Source organism: Harmonia axyridis, chromosome 4 (genome assembly GCF_914767665.1).
Source record: "Harmonia axyridis chromosome 4, icHarAxyr1.1, whole genome shotgun sequence".
Classification (NCBI taxonomy): domain Eukaryota; kingdom Metazoa; phylum Arthropoda; class Insecta; order Coleoptera; family Coccinellidae; genus Harmonia; species Harmonia axyridis.
This window is the reverse complement of record NC_059504.1, coordinates 22,671,339-22,693,352: the sequence shown is the minus strand read 5'-3', so window position 1 is coordinate 22,693,352 and position 22,014 is coordinate 22,671,339. Positions and strand designations below refer to the sequence as shown.

At 33.7% G+C, this 22,014-nt stretch overlaps 1 protein-coding gene across 6 annotated transcripts in view; it reads right to left on the bottom strand.

The window, feature by feature from the left end:
- The window catches only part of LOC123678246 (muscleblind-like protein), a 440,933-nt gene that overhangs the window by 269,372 nt on the left and 149,547 nt on the right, over window positions 1–22,014 (bottom strand). For 5 of the 6 annotated variants that reach the window (XM_045615156.1, XM_045615157.1, XM_045615155.1 and 2 more), the window contains one exon: window positions 20,160–20,205. The gene's annotated coding sequence lies outside the window, so the exon portion shown is untranslated. Of the gene's footprint in view, window positions 1–3,710; window positions 3,802–20,159; window positions 20,206–22,014 lie in introns of those variants that run through there. The other variant, XM_045615159.1, reaches the window with a different exon arrangement.

The following is a 22,014-nucleotide window of genomic DNA, read 5'->3' as shown; positions in this document are numbered from 1 at the left end:
ATTTCGAAATCAGGCTTTAATGGAGACTATGGGTATGATATAAAAATTGGGTATTCCTATTCAAAAAACAGGAAAGTATCGTGTTTCACCACTTTTGGACCATCCTTTAGAGTCAAAAATAATTTGAGCTTATGCGCTGAGTGCTGTCGATTCCGCCAAACTTTGAATCTTTCTTCTAGGTCACCATTTACAAGAGTTACCGGCCGATAGAGCACTATTGACTCATCCTGTATATATTCCAGGAATGGGAGTACCTATAGTGTAATATGGCATCCCTAATTGGTCCCGGATATTCTGAGCCTGAAGTATCATAAAAATTCATCTACTTCTATCTGAAATTTCCAGAGATCTATGTGAAGATGTTCAAAAAAGGACCCATATTTACGTCTGCTTATTCATTAAAATCTTTCTAGAATTGTATCTGTTTATCCCAAAGAATTCTAAACCTTCAGTCGTATCTCAATTATTTCAGGGATGAATTTCGAAAGTTTTGGAATTTTTACATTCAATCTACATATTCATAGTTTTTCGAAAGAAAAGTTCTTGTTCTCGTGTATTTCAATTTGAAAATTAAAGATATCAATGAATGCAAATATTACCAAATGAGAAAGCTATAAATGACAATTAGCTAAAAATAGTGTTCTAGAAAAATTGGTAATTCCAAGATAATGAAAAAATTTTCAAAATTCTCATTGTAAAAATGAGATATGGCTGAAAAAACCTTTCAATAAGTTTATTCTAAAATGCCATACGAAGATTAATTCAAAAATTGAAAGAATCTATGAAGCAATTTTCGCACAGAATTAAAATGAACCTGCACTAAAGAACCTAGTGAGAACTGTAGATAGAAAGTGTATAACCTCAAATTCTTGAAGATCTCACTTTTTAACAATTTTTCATTTATCAAATTGTGCATCAGTTATTTTCCCACTTTTGCCACATGAGCAAATTTCGGCCAAAAAAGTGTAATATTGTCGAAAATCATTCATTACAATCAAAACAGAATCTCTTAGCAATCTGTGATAAAGAACCCCATACAACGAACATGGTGTGAAACTTTCCCACGAAAATATCTGAACGCCAAGCAAAAAACGCCATAATAAAATACGTAAAAAACAACACATATATAGGTATACAAAAACAATATCGAACTTCATTACACTATTAAGACAATATCCGGAACATTCCCCTATACCCACCCCATCGACTCGATGAGGCCACGTAGCGCGAGAAACAACCGTCAAAATGATCTATGACCGCTCCAACCCCCAATTTCATCGAGTCGAGTCGACACACAGACAAAAAATCACCCGTTCCCAGTTCATGAGAGAGAGCGGAGAGTGAAGACATACACTCGAACTTCCGGATAATTTTAGGTATCCGACTCCCTCGCTGTCGAGGTTATTTCGGCGTTTTTGTCAGGTGCACCGCGGCTATTTTTTGTCGAGGGGCGCGGGGAACTAAACCGTCCACCCCCCCCCAATCCTTTTCCGAGCGTTACTCTTGTGTTTGAACGTCGGTTTTTGTGGAGGACGCGGGGGCGATAGAAACGCAGAGTGGCCTGTTAATGTAGCCGTCCATTAACATGCACTCGATATTTCGGGGGTCATATTTCGGCCAGTGGCGTAGCGGGTCTCTGTCGGAAATTATTCGGTGACGCGTATATGATCTGTGATCGTCTATGTCGTTCGTTTTCAGATATTCAGGACATTTAAAAGACTATCTGTTTCCTTGAAAGCATTAAATAAATTATTGTCCGAAGTAGCTCCACGGAGTATTAGAATAGACCAAGAACGAGAAGAAAAAACTAAACATTTCAAAGAATCAAGAAAGTTTGCGACTTGATTTTCATCACTAAAACAAATATTACCCCATTTCAATCAAAACTATGTATTTCAAATAACTCACGTGGTATTCTTGTGGTCATAAATCTGTATTAGGTACGTAGCATAATCAGTGCCCATGTTCATGTGTAGGTCTTTTCACTAAATTTCAATTCAAATGGAGTCTATGATAATTTCAAACATATGGGTTCGTTAGATTTGAAACTTCGTATTTGGATATATAATAAAAGTCTGGAGCCTGTAGATGTAAAGTACTAATTTCAAACATAGAAGAAATTTCATGTTGATAGCGATATTAGAACCATAGAAAATCCAAGCAGAATATAAAAAAAAAACGTGAAATTTCAATGACAACGGATCTGACCTAAGAGTTATAAGCATAGATAGAGGGAGCATATGTCATTTTCAGTAAGCAAATCATGTCCTCAACATAAAATATCAAATTTGACATGAAGCGCGCGAAAATGAAAACGTATCAGTGATACGATATTTCACTCAATTCGCGAGTTTCTTCACAAATAACGCACTTCTTATGTCCCATTGTGAATCAATGCTCCATATTTACTCAAAATATATCCAAATAAATACCAAAATATATTAGAAATTACGAAAACAAATTTCAAGCGCGCCAAACGACATGAAATAACCGATGACACTAGGGAGCAAAATTGGCCAAACCATAGATTTCAGCAGGTAGATACAGAAAATAATAAATATTCTACTTAATATAAATTCGACAATTAGAAAAAATATCGGATACCAAATATTCAAATTTGCATATTCATTCGGGATCCGACAGTTTTCTCGGATCAATATAAAGTAATAACAGCAAGCAGAATATCAAAAAAAAAATTTTCAAGATTTTCAAAACAACTGATTGAACAAGGCTGAAATTTAGGGGGTTATATGAAACTAAAAATTAAAATGTTTATGTATTGCGGATTTTGAAAATAGGAAATGGCAGATTTATACGAATTTCCTACATAACATTGAAACTCCATCAATTCAGGATTTTAAGCAATAAGTAGCATAAAATCGATTATTCACATGTTTATTTCATCACAGATAGCAGCTGCTTTAGACGGCACGCCACTGATTGAAAGCGGAATAAAACATCAATAGGTAATTTATATGAAGGATACTTTTCCGATGACTAACATGATCCAATATCTCCTGAAAATATCAGTTTCAGATATATTTGAACTGAATCATCGATAAAAATAAAGAGGAAAATTCGTAAGAACTAGCTCAACGAATAGGAAAATATCGTCTTGAGTTATTAACAAGGTTATAAATTATCCTTTAATTAGATTTCATGTAATCTATAGGTATCTGTTCAATCAATAATGCAACAGTAATCACTGATGCCTGAATTTACTACAATCAATTCTTGATAATTCACAGTAGGTACTTAACGATGCTAAGACGACAACTCGTCCTATTCTTTTAAAAAAATCCTATTATGATTACATATTCTAATTCAACGTTTGCAGCACAAAGTCTGAACTCTGAACTATATTATTTTATCTTCACGTCGATATTTGCAGATATAATCCTATTCATCAATGAAAGGTTAGAAGAGAAAGTATTATTCTCAAGAAATTTGCAACTTGGCTGGATTTTGCTGAAACTAGGATGTTATAGAATTGCATGCATTGGTGTTCTTGTGTACAGAAACCCATAATTTTCCTAAAAAAATAATTACCATAATATTTACAAAGAAAGGAATTTATCTATTGATACCATCCGAGATAGAAATTTCTGAATAGCATCATTAGTCAAAAAATAAGGTCACACAAGAAAAACTGAGGATGAACTTAGAGCAGAATAGATGATAGATTACACAGAATGATTTTGAATACTCACCGACAACAGGACATTTAATCAAGAAACGAACAATAAACAGGAACTTTTACACTTCATTCAATGACAAATAAAGAAATCATAGAAGCGTAACTATCATATTGGATGTCAAAGTCTGAAGTGTCCAAAATAATAGGGGAGTTCCGCAAATAATAAATTCACTCTATGAATCCATCAGTTTACAATAATAGTATTTCAAATAGTGAGATCAATTATAAGTGAAATATTTCTTGTGTTCTGATTTGTTTATAACTACCAGAAGGGGTTTCGAAGAAATTTTAGTACATGAATCCTTTCACAATTGGTCTATGGATATACATACGAAGGAAATGACAGATGAGCAAATAGGTCACTTATTAATTATTAGATGAAGAGCGAATACAAAAGATATCTAATGCATCTAATTCGATGGAATTGAAATGTTTCATTCAAATATGAAATTATTATTTGAATCTCGTTGCAAAATTTTACATTGATCCCATAATAAGAGTCAGAGAAAATTTAAGATGAATATTAAATAGATATTTCTCTAATTATGTAGCTTGTCGATTCATTTTGTCACACCATGCTAAAATTTTTTAGATTCACACATATTTCATGATTATATTTCATTATTTAATGTTGAGAATCTCCTGCCACAGATTTATCTATTATCTGTTAATGATACAGAAAACTTTTCTGCTAATCCATTATATGGATAAACAAGTGATAAAATGGGTTTTCTGAACGATTATTAGACATTATTTCCTTAAACTCACTGAATACCTATTGAAATTAATGGAATATTTATATAAATAGCATTTAGTGATTTTTACATTGAAAAATGTTGGTCGACAGAACAATTTTCTGTATCACAAATTTGGCAGATGATAGATAATTCAGTGACAGGAGAGTTCTGAGTACCAACATATACTAATGAAATATTACTATGAAATATGTGTAAATCTGAGATATTCTCGCACGATTTTGTTATACAAGTTTTGAAAGGATGAACGGGTTTAACACAGAATTAGAGAAATAACTATTGCGAGCATTTCCTGTGGAATCAACAGAATCATAGAAAATTCAAGCAGAATAACGAAAAAAAAAGGGAAATACTGACTTTAAGTTAGAAGCCATTGAGCTTTCGCATTCATGTGTCACCTATACCATCGGGTATACCTAATATGTGGTCTCCTATGCCCAATTGTCTCATGACCTAGCGTTCGTGACTTCACTATTTTCTCATAATGAAATGTGATTGAATTATGAAAGTCAATTATCTTCAATTGTTAAGTAGAAAAAACAAATAAATATTTCTTCAAAAATTCCCGGTTTTTTGATGCAAAACCGATTGCAATCGAGGCAAAAACGAAAATAGTGTATTTCCCAGGTATGTATATGTATTCATAATTATTCATAAACCTCTACCGAATCTAGGCTTCAAATTTTCCACCGTATGCCACAACCCACTAATGAATTTTGGCTGGACTGGGAATTGATTGATGGATACATTTTCGATGTACACCATCCATTAATTGTCATTTGTCAATATTTTCTATCCATTTCATCCGACTGCAACGCTGGTGCACATAACCCGTTCCGATGTTGCCAATATCCAGGTAATGTAGATTCGAGGCGAAATTATTTATTTCGGTCTGATGGAACTAGGATTATCCGTTTTACGGTCGAAATCAGAGTACGATCATAAAGGTTAATTATTTTGATAGGGTCATCTGCCGTTTTAGCGCATGAGGGTAAAAGGATTATCGATGTATAATTCATATTAATATAATATTTCGAGAGCTTGTGTAGGTTTAGGGCAGAGCAGGATAAATCGATATCGCTAAACCTCATTATCCACGTATATATTTAGGGTTCGGCAATGTTGTTCTTGTGAAATTGAATTCGATATACAGGGCGTTCCGTGGGTTTCGTAACTTTTTGTTTTTTTCCCAGTTTGTGTCCACAAACGACAAGTTTAGAATGAACGAAATGTTAAAAAGTTGGCTTAGATACAAAAGCGGAACGAATTAATATTCCAATAAACATTTGGAATTAATCGAACTTTCAACATTTAAAAAAAAATTATTTTCAACAGAAGGTTGCTTAAAAATTTGAGGACCTGATATTATTCGATTCTACATGGGCTATAGCTTTCGGTGGCATGTTAGGTAGAAAATTCATTGACGAATACGTTAAGAGATACTTGTGAAAAAAAATTTGGAAAATGAAAACCAACCTAGTTGAAAGCATTGAATCCGAGAGTTAATCCTAATACATATACCAAATAATTAATTCACTAACATCTTTGTTTAGTAATAGAGGTGGTAACAATATCAATGTAAATATTAATATTAAATAATTATGGTAAAATAATTTTCAATTGTGTTGGCTATACTTTTTACTCAAGGAGTTTAAGAGAAATATTTATTACTCCCACTTTTTAGCGAGTAAAATAGCTTATTATATGTAAATAAAAAGTGGAAAAAAGAAATTCTTTACGTTACAGTAATACTGTTAAGAACTATAGGCAACTTACAATTCCCCTAGACTATTGAGGATTGCGCAAGTTCTTGATATTAACCAGTTTTCATACTCCATTTGAGATCTCAATTGGAAGGAGTTGTCAAAGAATTTGCATTCAAATTGTTCATTTCTTTATGGGAAACCAGTAATTAAGTGTCATCGCTCCTCTATTTTTGTACCTCTAGTTTATAGTGGGAAGACATATCTAAAGTGATATTTGAGAGATGTAAGAATTAGTCCTAACAGTAAAGTAGAGTAATTTAGTCATTTATTCAATTTCAAAACAGTTGCATTATGGAAAATATAGTTGCATCTACTTAAGAGTGTTTATTAAACCATATCCGATTGGAAGTGTTAATTGCTAATTGCTTTTATTCAGTAGCACCTGTTCATATCATTACAGTGGACTAATTGTTGATAGTTCATTTAATTGGTCTAATATGCATCTGAAATTTCTCTATTAGCTATTAATATATAATCTTCCATTACATTTTGTTTTTCTCAAATTTTTCAAACTTTGAATGCAATTTTCCTTCTGTATTGTTCAGATTCTTCAGAAATTATTTGATGGAAAATGTTGTCGGAATTTACTGGTAGTTATTGACATTAGAATATTGGAAATTTTATTTTTCTTTGTTATCTAATCCTACATAGCCTCATTGAATTTTTTGTCAAATTTTTTCAGTCGGAATCGAAGATTTCAATATACGACTGAAGAAATTGGTGGAAACGGTTGACAGAAAAAAAATTATTTTTTTGGATTTTTTCATGAATTCTTCGTGGACCACAAAAGCAAATTTCGATTTGAGCAGCTGGTTGAGTAAACAGAAGCGACTTCTCCGACAGAGGGATATGAGGCAAAAAGTGATAAACTGTGAATAGAAACCTTATTGCTAGTAATGATGAGAAGAATTGTTCAAACATTTTGGAGAGGTAAAATGCAATGCAGGGTGTTCATAAATTAGGGTTCAAATGAAAATAAGAGATTCTTTGGTCGATTTTTAAAGAAATAAGTCCCATAAACATGGGAAATCAATAAAAGATACGATGAATCTACAGGAGATCAAAAAGTTCAGTACTAGATCAAAGTTTCATTCTACATTTTTTTGAACTACCACAAAAAAGGTCTGGCGGAAAAAGCGGGCACTGTTACAGAAAAAATATATCAATGTAGATTTTCAACCGAACTTGGCACGTGGTGTAAATTCTAAATCGGAATAAATGTGCCCAATTTCTGTCGAATATCCTGTGGAGTAATGTTATCAGAAAAAATCCTGAAAAAGAATAAACTTAACCACCCTGAATCTCGATAACAAAGTGTTTTCTATCCTATGTTTATAGGACTCTTCATTTTTTAATTATCCGGTAAATATCTAATTTTAGTTCGTAACCCCAATTCAAGCCTGTTTATACATAACTATATTGATCGTTCGTTGTTTCTCAATGTGTTTATAAATGGATGCACAGCTTTATCGAAATGTTCGATTCACCTTAATTTTGATGTCATAACATATTTGGTTCAATTGTTATCAACATAGCCTTACTCAATTCAAAATGAGAATCAGGTCAACATAACAGTAACTGAAGGAATATCATAAAGTACTTGAGATGGGCTTCTAAGTTCCTTTTGTTGCTCGAGTATCTTCAGATTAGGGCTGGGAATCATGAATGAATGATTTGAATATTCGAATAATCATTGAATAATTATTCGAATAATTGCATTTTGCATTATTCGAATAATCATGAATATTCACTGAATAGTTGGATAATCAATGACTACTTTTCTATTCATGAATAATCAGTGAATAGTCGAGTATTCACTGAATAGTTGAATAATCAATGACTACTTTTCTATTCATGAATAATCAGTGAATAGTCGAGTATTCACTGAATAGTCGAATAATCAATGACTACTTTTCTATTCATGGATAATCAGTGAATAGTTTTCTATTCATTGAGTAGTTCGATATTTATGAAGTAACGAATGAAAGTTTGAATGATCACTTGACTCACTATTCAGGAATGATTAAAACAAGGTTTTGTGATTCACTACGGACAAATCGTTTTATTAATATTGAAATTACTGGAAATTACATAATATTGAAATTGATAGATACAATTGAATTGAAATTATTCATTTAATAGTAGTACAAAAAGGTATTCAGCCAAAGAAAAATTAATAAAATTTGGATTTCATCAATGAAAAAATATAAAAATGGAATATAAGATTCTAACATATGAATTTAGTAATCAAGAGTTCTAATAATAATAATATAAGATTCTACATTCGAAAATGTAACCTTGCCTTCCTATTCCGTATGTATTGCTATTTCTAGACATAATGCTCTATTTCAGTGGTCAAATATTGTTTTATGTATTCTGAATTGCGAACCGACGAATCTTTATTTTCTTTTGAATCTATGGTCTTAAAATGTACACACATCGACTGATGTAACATCTTTCCCTAACAAAACTGAATCAGAAAACAAAGTTTTTTTGAAAATTCCGAATAATTGATCACGAAGTGTATTCTTGAAGAATTTAATGTTCTCAGAATCCGCTTTATCATTCTTTTTGTACCTCTAGACCTGTAAAGGGTTTCTGTAGATTGTGAAGGTTTTACTGCGTCTATTTAAGGATCTTTTGTATTTTGTACGTTCTCATGTTATGAAAAAAACTCTGTATTTACCCAACGACAATTTGATTATAAAAATAGGACAATTTTTTCGGTAAAACCAGAATACTCCCGACTTTTCCAGGAATAACGAACGTTTTTACATTTATGCATTAGATTATAGTAAACTTTGTTCAATATCACCTGTTCGTTAAATAGATCTGTTAAATATTTATGCATATTTTTTGCTAGATCTCAAATACTCTTATTCATGAAAATAAGCCAATTCCTTCAACGAGACCGTACTAATTTGAATGACAATTTATTTGTTTGGATTCCGAACACTGACAGGAGAACCAAAAATGGCGGTGTGTGACGTCACACTAATAGAGCGTATATGGCGAGAGGCAAAACACCAAAACGATTATACCACGTCGCAAAGGGTATATTCACTCCTCAAAACGCTCGGATTTTATTTGTTCATTAAAACATGAGTTTAATCACTGAATATTGACTGAATATTCATTGAATAATCACTGAATAATCATTGAATAATCACTGAATAATCATTGAATAATCACTGAATAATCCTTGAATAATCACTGAATAATCAACGAATAGTTGAATATTCATGACTACTCATGAATAATCAAGCATGAATATTTGTTTGAATGAATTATTCGAATAATCGAATAAATTTATGAATGTATATTCGAATACAAAAAGGCGAAAAAGTCCCAGCCCTACTTCAGATACCTTTCCAAAAAAGTATATCATCTTGTATCTAGAGACTCTCCCAAAATATTGACAGCTCTGACAGGTATTACCCAACAAAAGCGCGAAAACTCCTTATCAAACTGATGCGGAAATGAAACCGCTTGATGTCCCAACATCATGCAATCCCAGTCTGTAACAGTCGCTTTCGTAACGTTAAACCACCAAATAATCTACTCCCGAAACCATATCGTTCCATAATTGTCTCAACATGCGGACTAAAACATAAAACACAAGAATAAATTACATTACAACGTCTCACATAAGTTTATTTTTAGACATTATGGCGGCCGCAGTCTGGTTATATCCCCATGCCCGCTGAATAAATATGTATGGTCACGGTATCTTCTTCACGAATCCTTGAAATTCAAATAAAGCGTGTATTTGCAATTTAGATTCATCACTTCGAAACAGATACGTTGGCAACTCTAATTGATGGCCCGTGTACATCAACAAAAGTAAAACGGTGGAGAAGGGGAGAGGAAAGAGAAAAAACAAACCGACTTGTTTGTAAACTCCAAGAGTTGGGAATATATACCGTTTTAATTGAATATATTTTCGACTGTACGATTCTATTTATCCCCACGATGAAGTTTCTTGAATGGCTGTAATTCTGGGATGCATCTGATTCGTTTTGGTCGCTTTTTAGTTTCTACTTTGGACGGATTTGTTTCAGAGAGCTTTCTAGAGGCGCATTACAGTAAAGCGTTGATACTTTTTCATCCGTTTCACGGGGATCCACTTGAGAACGGTTCGTATCGAATGGAAGGAATATTGAAATGTTTGCTTGACAGCGAATATTCATTCGTAGAATCCTCCATCTTCAGTTTCCCAGAATACGGAAATGATATTGATGAAACGAAATGATGTAAACTTTTCAATTCGAAAAACAAATAAGTTAAAAAATATGTGGAGCACTTAATACATATCAGAGTTTTATGATTTCATGTGTTCCAAGAATATGTCAGACCTCATGAAAAATCTTTGTGCAACATAATTTGTACTCAAAAATTACTCTGATTTTTTCCTAATGATTAATCATATTGGCATTCTACACCCCATGTAAATTTTTATCTTGATCAAACCTTCGTATTCGGAATTAATAAAAACACTGACCCACGGTTTCTGAAAGACTGATCAAATCTTTGTTCAACTAATACAACATTCAACTTAACAACGATGTCAAATCCAATTGGGTTTCTGAAATGTTGTTCAGTGTAAAATTAACTGATCTATGTTATCTGGAGCTTTTAACTTGGAAAAAAAAAATTAAATACGTTTCTGAAACCCAAAATGACGCTTGACGTACAATTTACGTGTAATATTTGACCACTGTGTCAACTGGCAGAATGTTCAAATAAAATGAGTTAACCTCACTTTCAGCAACCAGAATGACGCTTGACCATAAAACTGACAGTTGTAAAGTTGAATTTAACGTGGATTGGTCTTTCAGAAATCGACTGTAAATGAGCAATTGGGGCCGAATGAAACCATTACTGAGGAACGGTATCAACTTCAATTGATACTATTCAGCCGAGCACTGCGCAAAAAACGGCAACAATAGAAGCAGAGGCACGATGAAGTGATTCTACAGCATGACAACGCTCGGCCTCACGTTGATGAAACGGTTAAAACCTATCTGGAAAAGCACAAATAGTAAGTTTTAGGCCATCGATGGCTCATCAGCTCATCACTCATATGAAGACATCAAAAAAAGGCTTGTTTTGTGGATAGACTCAAAAGCTGAACACTTTCAACGCAACGGTATTCGAGATCTACTAGAAAGATGGGCGAAGTTGTAGCTATCTAGTGACAATACTTTGAATGATTCATTTGTAACCATTTCTTATGGGGGTTAAGACCTGAACTGACGAACTGGATCTACGATCCATTGTTCGGCCAATCGTATGTTATACAGCTCTCATTTAGTGGCCAGGAGCAAGACTAGTGAAGGGGCAATAAGCCCTGAAAGATTGAAACGAACACAGTATCTGTCTATCACAGGAGCATCACGCTCTTGGCCAACTGCTGCCATGCAAGTCATCTTGGACCTGTCTCCTCTAGATATCTTTCTGGAAAGTAAAGCGGCCAGATAAGCCCCCAGGGTGGCAAACTAGCCAGGGAGCCTTCACATTCTAAATCAATTCAAGGAGCTCTGGATGTGGTCACAGATAACCTTCCACTGAAACCAAAGTTTCAGAAAAACTTCAACACAACATTTCCAAGTCGTGAAAAATGGGATCATAATGAAGTAGTTTTCCCTACAGGGTCTGCGGTATTTTATACCGACGGCTCGAAAACTGAAGATGGACGAGTGGAAGCCGGCGTGCACGGTCCCTTAAGCCGATTAGCCATACCAATGGGTGTCTGCCCTTTGGTGTCCCAGGCAGAAACCCTTGCCATAAGGGAATGCTTTGGGCTCTGTACAGGGAGCAAATACCAAAGAGCAAAAATATTTATCATCCGACAGCAAAGCAACCCTGCTAGCGCTAGACTCACCACAAGGTAAGTCAAAGTTAGTCTGGGAATGTGAAACGTCCCTCAACGTACTTGGAGAAAGAAACCTTATTATTTTCGGAATACCCGGCCAGGGAAAGGGAGTCAATCCCCTTCACCGAGCCAGAGCCATTTTGTGGTTGACCAGCCAGTGATCAAGAGATGGCAGTCAAGGAATGGGAACAAAAGAGAAAGCTTGCATACTAGCGGACAATCTATGGTCAAAGAGAGATCAAGTCATTTCTCTCTTACTCGACGAGTTGAACCAGAAGAGTTCTCTCACTCAATGAAAATTGAACTGAGGAAACTGACGGGCGCACTAATAGGGCATTGTCCCATAAGGTTTCATCTGAAAAACATGAAAAAAGCGTCTGAGGACACATGTCGATTCGGTTGAGAAGTTAATGAGACAACCAAACATTTGCTATGCAAATGTGAAGCTGTTTTCCGGAGGAGGCTACAACACCTTGGTTATTGGTGTTTAAAGCCAGAACAAGTGATGAATGTAAGATAGCTCCCTCAAAGGTAATGAAGTTCATTGAGACATCACTGCCGGACTAGTGCACAGATCGGGGATGCACAATAGATCTTTAGGTCAAGGTGCTTGCGAGGTCGGTTGATCTTTCGCCTCTCCTCTAATCTGATCATTTCTTCACAATAAATTTGAACTTTTATCAACACTAGGTCAAGAAACTATTTTCAAAATGGCTACCAATATGGTGATAACCTAAAAAGCACAAACAATACACCGCACAAGTTCCCCTCCTCTCTCATTGTGCATTTGTCACCAACTGCATAAGGTTATGGAATCCAACCAGCTTCGGAATTCTTGCCATCACCAACGTCACTCAATACCAGTCCATAACTCCCGAACAGCGGATATTAGCCATATCAGAACACAATATTGTGATACTTAAACGGGCGTATCGAATCGACGTCGCTTCCGATAAAACGTAGTCGCTCGAATTGACAGCTCGAAATTGATTGTACGGCGTCGGATGCGAACGCCATCATTCACATACTGGATTTCATTCCGATGATAGATCAACCACTAATTTCAAACACGTCGCATACTGCATTCATTCACCGTCCGTCGCCATTGTCGGCTTGACTCAGGTCGGGGTCCGGCGTTCTCGTGATTGATCGAGGTGCGCATTTTTCGCCTAGGAGAAATTCGAACTTTGACCGCGAGCTCAGATTTATTTTTGGTCGTGTAGTGACTAGAAGTCAGCAGAGCTCAAGTCGCTGAATAACGAAAGATAAATTCATTATCGACGATAACGATTTTCCACGCTCTTATTTATGTTATGCTACTGGAATTTGCAAAAGCTCGATAAATTGTCGATTCATCGTACGTAATTGGTGGCCGATGAAAACGGCTACAGGAACGCGTAACTAGAGAGGAACGGAGAGAATTTTCTGGAAGATTTTCAATGAATTGAGATTTGCAACGCAGATACATACATTTCAGCAATTACTAGCTCAATTTGAGAAAATTCAATATATCGGCGAGAATTGTGTTGAGACTCTAGTACTCGGTACTGTAGTTTCTTGCTAAGATCTGGTATTTTAAACGCTGAAAAGTATCTGCTGAATGAGTTTCATCTTAGTCACCGTGAAAGCACAAGGAATCGGTGAAAAACGGTCCATTCAAGTTTAGTTTTTTTAATTTCAATTTTCTATAGAGTGAGTGGTATATTTCGATTTTATTGAATTTGTTGAAACCTGGTAGGACTTTTGTTCCAAAAAAAGGCAAATCACACCAAGAAATTCGTTTAAGACTCTCATAAGTAAAAGGCATCTTGTTTAAATATATGTATGTATTATATTATGTTTTGTTCAGAATTATTTACTTGCTACTAACAAATCAATAAAAATTCAATAGATTAATTTCATGCCAACTTGAAATTAATGAGTACCTCAGAGTAATGAACATAGAGGGAGCATATGTCATTTTCAGTAAGCAAATTTTGTCCCCAACATGAACTATCAAATTTGACTTGAAGCGAGCGGAAATGAAAGCATCAATGATACGATATTTCACTCAATTCGCGAGTTTCTCCACAATGAACGCACTTCTTATGTCCCAGAGTTGATCAACGTTTCATACTAACTCAAAATATGTTCAAATAAATACCTAAATATATCAGAAATTCAGAAAACAAACTTCAAGCGCGCCAAACGATGTGAAACAACCGATGACACTAGGAGAGCAAAAGTTGCCAAACCTTGGATTTCAGCAGGTAGATAAAGAAAAAAATAAATATTCTGCTTATTATAAATTCGACAATTAGGGAAAATATCGTATTCCAAATATTCAAATTTGCATATTGAATCAGGTATCACTCAAATGAATATATTTCATTCAATGTAATATACAGTCATAATGATTTAGTAAAATTATGGATTTGAAAATATATCACAATCCGACAACGGCGACAACGTAATCTAACCATTTTGGGCACATGCGAGGGCACATGTAAAAATTTCGTATACTTTCTCTGCCAATTTGAAACTGTTTATAGTCGATTTGAAGTCGACTACCGTAAATGAGGTATTGAATATTTTCAGTTTTCTTTTCGTATATGCCAATTTTATTTTTACTTATGTCATTTTGCTTATAATTAGCGCTAATTCGAATCTGAAAAGATATAGTGTACCAAAAAACAAAAAAGCCACACTGGTAGCAAAATATTTCAAAGAAGCGATGAATGACATTTCATTGTATCACATCATTCTATGTTTTCCAGGCATGTCACAATTTACATTTTTCATCCCCATCATGCGAAATCAATTCGAGGCAAAACTGGATTTCCGCCCCCACAAACAAACGGCCCGTTTCACTTATCCGAATTTTTGACGAATTGAAACCGACGCAGATAAAACAACCATAGAGAAATTTGTCAGCAATTGACGGCTCCGCGTTTTTGCCTGTATAAAATGCCTCGTTCTCTGACACAGAATTGCCTAAATGAAAACGCTTCCTAATAATGGACCATATCAAGTTTCAAAAGGGTCACACGCCGCTCGTATCCCGATAAAATGTATCAAAATTTGCTGGACATTAATTAAGAGGGAGCCGCGTGACGTGGAGGAATTATAATTAAAATGACAAAATCCAATTTCACACAACAATGCCCCGGAAATCTATAGCTGGAATTGTTCGCCGTTGAACTTTGCCAGGGTGGCGGATTGCCCGTTCGATATCCGGCCATGGCCTAACTTGCTGTGTAACACCGGCTTTATTTTTTTTTTTTTTTCGTTTCAGAGAAATGAGTTCCCCAGCTTAGTGGAAAAGGGAGCTTTCACAAGGCTATTTTTTATTGCTCAAATTAAATTGAATACATCCTTAATCAAAACCGACAGGAAGTAGTGAGGAATATGAAACTTAAAGGATAAAAAACAAAAACGAAATCTGAAAAAACACAATTGCACAATGAAAGACACCAATTGGGATCAAAAGTTGTTTCACCGTTTCTCATATACTCTACTTCTTTGGCTGATATCTCGGACATCTTATTTTTGTTATTATAGAAATACAAATGCTAGAAAATATAAATAGTGCAAAATATTCCTATAGTAAACAGCATGGAGGAACATGAAAGAGACCTACATCCATCAGGAGTGGATGAGGGAAGGCTGAAGAAGAAGAAGAAACAGAAATTTGTCAACATATTTCTTTTATGATTGCAGACAAATTTTCATGATAAAAAGCAGCAGATAGCACATTTGAATAACCATTACAAACTACAATGTATTATTTCCCTTTGAATCTACACCTAGATATGAGTATTATTTCTTATTTTATTTCTCCTTGGATTTTGGTATAGGTATTGAGTGAGGTAGTTCGAATTAGACTTCAGGACGTTATGTATTTTCTTTTCTCGTCAAATAGGGACAGTAACATTATTATTGACAGTATCAAATCTGTCATTTATTATTATGTCGATATTTCTTAACTTTTGGGAGAATCTTACCAACAGACAAAGCTGTGTCTATAAATAATATTCTCCCAGAGGTTTAGAAATATCGACATAATAAATGAAATATATGAAGGGAATATTTGGTTTGGTCTCTTTCCGAATGTCTTTTAGTTTATGAGAAAATAGAGTTGCACGATTATGATCGTGCAAGGGTGTTCCTAAGTTAGGAGTACAAACAAAAATGAGAAATTCCTTGATTAATTTTGAGATGAAAAGTCCTATAAACATAGGCCTGCTAACGCTCTGTTTTCGAGATACAGTGTGTTTCTTATAGTTCTACATTTTTTGTGATAATATACGAGATTATGAAATCTCAAGTACAAGAAAAGAAAAATTAGTACTATATCAAAGTTTTTTTTCAAATTTTTCAAACTACCAATGTTACACAAAAAAAAAACAGGTTTTCAGGGACCTGTGTTTATAGAACATTTTTTTAAATTATCCGAGGAATCTGTCGTTTTCGGTTGTAACTCCAATTAAGGACAACCTGTATTGGAGTGATAATATATCATAGTAAATAATTATTTCACAGTTGAAGTTTGTAAAATAAGTTCAAGGTTTTTTGAATACCTTGGGATAACTTCAGATTTGAATTAATTCTATTATGTACAAGATATCAAATACCGTAGTTGTGTTGACAATTCAATATCTACTGAAAAAGTGGATGGAAGTTCTTAGAAGTCGTTCTTTTTGAAATTTTTGGACATTCATTTCGGATTGGTATTCTTTTCACCAAAATGCTTGAAAAGCTTTCACTGGGCCTGATTAAAAAGTCAAATATGTATACAGAATTGAATAAAAAATGCATACAATATAATATGTTGAAATTAATAATACAATAAACAACATAAATGGAATGATGAAGATTAATTGAAAAGTGATTGAATAACAACGTCAAAAGAAAATAAGTACATAGATAAATGTGGGTATGTAAATCAGAAATACATAACAAATGAATCTATTACTTGTCAGTTCTTTGAATATTTTTCTAGAATTTAGCTGTTGGCATATTTTACAGTGCATTAGTTACCCGAAAGATACAACTGCATTATTTGAGGGAGAGAAAGATTTCAGACACTTCTGAAATTTCCACAATCCCATAAAATGAATAAATCACAAAAAACGAAAGAAATCGAGTGCATAATTGATACAATTCTCGTTGATTTTCACGTTTTCAACAATAAACTATATCAATCCTGATTTTCTGCCGAGTCCATAAACATGTTAAACGTCACAGCTGTCGTTTTTACTTGTCATTCCGTCCTCGACAACATTTCGAACGGACCATAAGGGCAGTGGCAGCGACAGCGAGCTGAGCGAATGAATTTATGCATGAACATCGTGAGTTATTCGAAATTTCACTAGTTTATCAGTCAGTTAACCGTTTCCGTTTCCTGCCCGGTTCATAATCACCTCGGTTTCGGGGTCTTGCATTATCCTATTTCGGAACTGACAATATTTCCCAACTGGCCTTATCTGCGTTGGACGATAATATGGTCGTCGGTACGCTGAGGTTTTGCTGGGATTCGAAATTCTAAAATATCATTTTACTATGAATTTTTCAAATTCATTTGGTTTTATTTTTTTAACTAAGATGTCATTGACCTTTTTAATATATCATATTATTCATAGATTGTGATATACATAAATAGTTCATACAAGGTATCCCTAAATTGAAAATACAAACGATTATGAAGGTTGACTTGAATTATTTTAAGACAAAAAGTCGAATAAGCATGGTCCGACAAACGATTTGTTTTTTAGATACAGTGTGTTTCTTGTAGTCCTATACTTTTTTTCGAATCTTTATTATCCTTCTCTACAAATTGGGCAATTAATTACCAAAACTTATAATTAATTTATTCATTACAGCTTACTAATTAGATATTCATGATAATTTGGATTTTCCTGAGAATTACTAGAGTTTTATTTGAAATTTTTTCTCGAAATCGGTAGCAGATACGACAAGAAACCAAAAAGTGTAATAATGGATCAAAGTTTCTTTGAAATCTTAATATCTTGTGAAAGGAAGGTGCTATGAAAAAAAAATTATGAAAAAAATCCAGCTTCAATACCTTCAATACTCCCAAAATAATCCAAGGAATCTGTCATTTTTGTTGGTACCTCCAATATAGGAACACCCTGTATGTTACTCGAATGAATGAACATTATTCCTACAATTATATGTTATTGAAATAGTTGGTTTATTATGAGTTTATAATATAAGTTTATTAAGTCTACTTGATGAATGATATTCAATAAAAAAATAAAAAAATTGACAACTTTGTGTCTGTTCCTTCACAATAATATATCTCTATATTATATTCCGCTTTTTTTTGTCTTGGAATATATTTCCAATTCTAAAAATGATTAAATTAATAACCAACTAAAAGAATATTCAAATTAACTACAACTGTGTAAATGAGTAAACGGTTAATAAATAGAATAACTAAATTAACAAAAAAAACAGACGTACGATTCAGGTAAAAGAGTAAGAATAGCTTTAGCTAAACTTTCGCCTAATAAAGACGGTTATAATTATTCAAAAAATTCTGAAACGTACGTTCTAAAATAACTTTGGTGATAGGTGTTATGTGAAACCATCACTTTAGTTTTTTTCAAATTATTTAGACAATTTCAACAGACCTTGCCAGTTGTACGCTTTGTGGAGTGAATTGGTATCAGCATGATTATGTAATTAATAGGACGTAACTTATCAAACAGGATATAGGTTTTTACAAAAATTAAGTGATGGTTTCACGTAACAACTGAACGAACTAACGAGTTATTTGACAATTCTGGCATCAGTCTACTACTCAAACAAAAACATAAAAAGGAAGTTCAAATTTACGTAATTTTTGTTAAGTGTGATACATTGTTGAATTCATAATTGTTTTCTTTATCTTTTCTTCAGGAGAACCAATATGGCGTCATTAAGAAAAAAATTGACTATCGCGTCTCTGAAACAATGGAAAAAAAATCTGACGGCACCGTTATCTATATTGAATAATGACAACAAACCGAGTTTAGTTTGTTATCTACAGAAACAAATGAGTTACACAGAAAAAAAGAAAATCTCAATTTCTAGTTCTGCGAGATATCTCGGAAACCATTTTAGATATTCTGGTTCTGTTAACACCAAAATACTAATCCCTAAATAACCCCATTTTTTTAGAATTTGAGCCACCCTGTATTTCTAATGGTTCTCGAAATCCCTGTAGTTCCCCTCTAAGTATTTCTAATCCTGTATATGAGTATGCATCACTATCATCGATAGTGATGAATAATCAACAGTTCCAAACTATTTCAGGTTGAATCACAAAAATCGATAACTATTATTCATAGCATGGTGTTCGGATATGTGAATATTTGTACTGGAGATCCGAAATAGAAATCGGTATTGATTGATTGATTCATAACCTTGTTTACTCATTCGTCAGCAAACTTTCTGGATACCATCGCACCTCGATCAATTTTCCCTGTTAGTTTTACGAATAACCCATCGAAAAAATTTGAAAAGCCATGTGACCTAAATCGAATATTGTAAATACCATCAAGTACGAAAATAATCATAGAGCCTCCTACTCGTGCTAGTTCTATGCGTTGATTTGAAGAAGAATTTGTGGGTTCTGCCAAGTTTCAGAATGCGGAAAAGAATAAAATGCAATTTATTACTTACGGGTTATTCTATCTAGATGTCTATGAATTAATGTTTGTAGCAACAAATCAAAATTGTTTTTGGGACCTCAGAAGTTTGGTTACTTTTGCATCGTATGCATTAGTCATAATTACGATCAAGAAGCTAAGAATATACCATATGATTCATCGAGATGTCACACATGAAAGATATGAACAGTCTTTCCATTACTTAGTTTTTTCGAAAGCTTTATTAATAAAAATAGGTACATGGCAGTTCTATCTCATAATCTCAAAATATACGTTGAAATGTTTATCACCTTACAGTTTGGCTTTCATGACATAAATTTCGAATGGGATAAATATAAATGTGTTACTACATCTAACAGTATCGAATCAATGAATATTCCAAACTTATATGTTGATGACCAAATAACTTACTCTGTAGTAATTATATCCGTTTAGCGTGGAGAATATTTGAATAGTCCTGTAAAGAAAAAACATATTAATAATTTGCATAGTGAATGACATTAAATGGAGGAAACAATGAGGATCAACTTCATCAAAATGTAAAATAATCTAGTTACAACCAATATCTGAAACCTTTTTCAGCTCGTACTTAATATTAAAAGAGACAAAGATTAGATAGGTTATGATTTTCTCACGTTGGTATCTGAAGCATTATAAATTATACGAATACATTGTCCAAGTTAGTTGGCTATTAAACGAATGGAAAATGGAATGAATGAAATGACTTGAAATTTATATTGTAGTTCCAAATTAGGGGTTGCATTGAACGATTGAATAAATGGAAATAATTTACCACAAAACCTATCATTAGGCCAAAATTGGATACGAGCCTGATTTCATTTGAAAAAAACTTCAATTTATCGTTATACAAACGAAACTAAAGGAACAAATTTCAAATTGATTTCATGATGAGTTTGGCTTTCATTTAATTGGAAGGCTATAAGGCAATAAACAAGTAAAAAATAAAAGTTTCATGACGCATACAACATATACTAGTCGAATAATTAACTGTTTCAGATTAATTAGATCTGATCGTTAAGATCAAAACATAACAGAAATCCGAGCAGAAACCATAGCGTAACACGAACTGAAACAAATAATTCAATTAGAAGCTTTCAAGGAACATGTAATCATATCTAATCAAGAATTTATTAGTTGTTAAAAAACCTAATATTCATGTTTGTAAATATTCGACAAATAAACATGTGCATAACGATGCTCAAGATAATATTGTATAAATGGTAAGTCCTTTAGATCTATATATTTTGATATAACCGTTGTTCAATATTCATTTTTAGTTTGCAGCAGGGACCTAAAATAGGCTTGAATATCACATGAAAAAGGAATAGCTTTCATCGAAGGTGTAAACTTTCTAGATTTGAGTCATTTACAGAGTAATCTTTACACCATTCTGCGAATTCTTGGATTGAAGAAGTACTTTGCAATCAAGTCATCAGCAAATATAACGATCCATTCTCCAAATACATGATCTGGCATATCTTTGATGAACAAAAAAAAAATGAGAGGTCCCAAAACTGACCCTTGAGGAACACCTAATCCAACATTGAAAAGATCAGAATTATACTCAGCTAACTTAACGTAGATAAGTCTATCGGTTGGAAAATTGTGTATCCATTGTAGGATGATTGAAGATAAAAATTTCGTGTATTGTTTATTCTCAAAAGGATATTTGAGTTGTATATTGGAGTAGTAGAGTACCAACATTGAGAACACCCATTTTAATCACGTCCTATACACCAGTCGCAGACCTAAATGAGTTTATCGAAGCTAACAGCGTTCGTCTACCAAAATGCTTTACGCGAAACGCTACCAACGGCAGAAAATTAACATCGGAATTGGGCAACAAAAGCCGAATTGCCAGGCATCGAGGCAGCGCCGTTTGATCGAGTGGTTCCTTCGGCCGAAACTTTGGATTGAAGTAATACAGCTTGCAATCAAGTCATCTCGTATTTACCCAGAAATTTCAAAAGATCATCAGCGAAGATAAAGATCCATTCTGTAAATACAAAATCCGACATATCGTTGATAAACAATAAAAATGAGGGGTCACAAAACTGAACCTTGAGGGACACCTAATCCAACATTAGAAATATCAGAATTATACTCAGCTAATTTAACGTAGATTAGTCAACCGGTTAGACAGCTGTGTATCCATTGTAGGATGGTTGAAGATAAAACATTTTTGTATTGCGCTTTCTCAAAAGGATATTTGAGTTGTATATTGGAGTAGTAGAGTATCAACATT